The sequence below is a fragment of the Panulirus ornatus genome, chromosome 70 (assembly GCF_036320965.1).
Source record: "Panulirus ornatus isolate Po-2019 chromosome 70, ASM3632096v1, whole genome shotgun sequence".
NCBI lineage: Eukaryota > Metazoa > Arthropoda > Malacostraca > Decapoda > Palinuridae > Panulirus > Panulirus ornatus.
The window spans coordinates 702905-706538 of record NC_092293.1 but is presented as its reverse complement, the minus strand read 5'-3'; positions in this window follow the sequence as shown (position 1 = coordinate 706538).

The window sequence follows — 3634 nt, the reverse complement described above, 5'->3', positions numbered from 1 at the left end:
TAGTTACTATGTTGTGGGATAACAAGGCTGCAGGTAGTTACTATGTTGTGGGATAACAAGGCTGCAGGTAGATACTATGTTGTGGGATAACAAGGCTGCAGGTAGTTACTATGTTGTGGGATAACAAGGCTGCAGGTAGTTACGTATTTCCTTCAATTTGTTTGACGTTCAGTTACGTTGCAGTAGTGAGGCATTCTCCAACCTGTGTACAGACAACACCAATCTATGGATATGGATGAAGCTGAGGCATCTATTGTTAGGAATAGGCAGCCACGAGAGAGAGAGAGAGAGAGAGAGAGAGAGAGAGAGAGAGAGAGAGAGAGAGAGAGAGAGAGAGAGAGAGAGAGAGAGAGAGAGAGAGAGAGAGAGAGAGTAGCCTGGTGTTAGGCCCAACATAATGTTATGTTTGTGGATGACCATCTGAGGTGAAGGTGTTTTCGTCACCATAGACGACACGTTGCCAGAACTCAGCAGGTTTATCCTCCTAGTGGACCACCTCCTCCTCCATCCTCTCCTCCATATTACGTTAAGGTCCGGCTGGCTGCCCGTCTGGCCAACACACACACACACCACAACCTGAGCAGTTGTGTGCCAGCCTGGGACCCCCTGTGTACCGTGATCCATTGTACATATAACGAAGACATTTACACATCCACTGACCACCATTACGTCACCAAACCTTGAGAAATGGTTGTTGGTGGTTTGAACAATATCATCATAACTACACAACCCCAGGACGATGTGCCTCCTACACCTTCCTGGCTGCACTCCATGCAGGAGCAGGGTATGGTACACATCTCTGCAGCAAGATTATTGACTGGACTGTACCATGTCTTTCCTTCCTTACGAAGGATACCGCCTCGCCGAAGATGACTTGTCATTCCCGGTGTAACCACTTACGGGTGGAGTCCGGTAACACATTTTGAATGGCATTATGTAAGACTCACGCACGCTACCATTAATTTTTCATTAGGTATTTGTTATTATCATTTTACTGTGAGTTACATAGAGTTAGATGCATGTTGCCACGGGCTAACTGTTCCCACGGGCTACTGTTAATCAGGATGTTTGAACACGTAAGAGCTGATCTGTTATTTGAACACGTTGTTGAATGGGTGTTGACGGACTCCCATATAACCCCTGCCAGTGTGACCTGAGGGGACACACTGGCCAGCATCGTCACACTGTTCACTAGAGTGTGTCGTAGTGTGTCATAAGACTATAGCCCAGAGTACTACAGATGGACGTACACGTTTTGTTGTAATAAATCTACAAAGGCCGCCTGATCTTCATTGAGTACCACAGACGAAGAAGACCTGATTTCCTTCCTCTCAACTCAACCTTACAAATGGTGGCAGTGACGTAAGAACCCACGTGACCACACACGACCGTCACATCTACTTCATATTTCTACGTCTGGTGTTGGCAGCAGTCATACAAGCCTGCCTGACACAGTCCTGGTGCTCCCTCCTGTGGACGTTAAGGGCGGAAACCACGGCCGGCTACGTGCTCCATCACCCGTACCTCAATGCATTGAAGATACGCCTTTATTGCATTGCTGACACTGTGTCGCTTGCAAGGGCATCAAGACAGCGCCACCGCCGTGCAGTGTTGTCATCACATCCAGACGTGTCAAGCAAGGTCAGCCATCCTGCCAACACCAACGTGGAGGTCATCTTGTCAACCGCTCCAGAGACACGTCATCATCAGCCGTGGCGACATCCCAGACGTCAGCATCGCGTGGTCCAGCCCTTGTCGCTCACTCAACTTTCCTGCTAGCGAGTCGCTACTCTGCACACATCTCCACCTCGCTACACCCAGCGAGCCGCTACTCTGCACACATCTTCACCTCGCTACACCCAGCCAGCCGCTACTCTGCACACGTCTCCACCTCGCTACACCCAGCGAGTCGCTACTCTGCACACATCTCCACCTCGCTACACCCAGCGAGCCGCTACTCTGCACACGTCTTCACCTCGCTATACCCAGCGAGCCGCTACTCTGCACACGTCTCCACCTCGCTACACCCAGCGAGCCGCTACTCTGCACACATCTCCACCTCGCTACACCCAGCGAGCCGCTACTCTGCACACATCTTCACCTCGCTACACCCAGCCAGCCGCTACTCTGCACACGTCTCCACCTCGCTACACCCAGCGAGCCGCTACTCTGCACACATCTCCACCTCGCTACACCCAGCGAGCCGCTACTCTGCACACGTCTTCACCTCGCTATACCCAGCGAGCCGCTACTCTGCACACATCTTCACCTCGCTACACCCAGCCAGCCGCTACTCTGCACACATCTTCACCTCGCTACACCCAGCGAGCCGCTACTCTGCACACATCTTCACCTCGCTACACCCAGCCAGCCGCTACTCTGCACACATCTTCACCTCGCTACACCCAGCGAGCCACTACTCTGCACACGTCTTCATCTCGCTACATCCAGCGAGCCGCTACTCTGCACACACCACCTCGCTACACCCAGCGAGCCGCTACTCTGCACACGTCTTCATCTCGCTACACCCAGCGAGCCACTACTCTGCACACGTCTTCATCTCGCTACACCCAGCGAGCCGCTACTCTGCACACATCTTCACCTCGCTACACCCAGCGAGCCGCTCCTCTCCACACGTCTCCACCTCGCTACGCCACACCCGAAACGTCTAAGCGAACGAATCTCCAATTCAGATAAGAACTGTGTCAAAATGGTTCACTCTGTGAGGTATGCTCCTTTTGTGTGTTACTAGTTCCTAGTCTATAAATATATATATATATATATATATATATATATATATATATATATATATATATATATATATATATATATATATATATATATATTTTTTTTTTTTTTTCTTTTTTTTTTTTTGCTTTGTCGCTGTCTCCCGCGTTTGCGAGGTAGCGCAAGGAAACAGACGAAAGAAATGGCCCAACCCACCCCCATACACATGTATATACATACGTCCACACACGCAAATATACATACCTACACAGCTTTCCATGGTTTACCCCAGACGCTTCACATGCCTTGATTCAATCCACTGACAGCACGTCAACCCCGGTATACCACATCGCTCCAATTTACTCTATTCCTTGCCCTCCTTTCACCCTCCTGCATGTTCAGGCCCCGATCACACATAATCTTTTTCACTCCATCTTTCCACCTCCAATTTGGTCTCCCTCTTCTCCTCGTTCCCTCCACCTCCGACACATATATTCTCTTGGTCAATCTTTCCTCACTCATTCTCTCCATGTGCCCGAACCATTTCAAAACACCCTCTTCTGCTCTCTCAACCACGCTCTTTTTATTTCCACACATCTCTCTTACCCTTACGTTACTTACTCGATCAAACCACCGCACACCACATATTGTCCTCAAACATCTCATTTCCAGCACATCCATCCTCCTGCGCACAACTCTATCCATAGCCCACGTCTCGCAACCATACAACATTGTTGGAACCACTATTCCTTCAAACATACCCATTTTTGCTTTCCGAGATAATGTTCTCGATTTCCACACATTCTTCAAGGCTCCCAGAATTTTCGCCCCCTCCTCCACCCTATGATCCACTTCCGCTTCCATGGTTCCATCCGCTGCCAGATCCACTCCCAGATATCTAAAACAC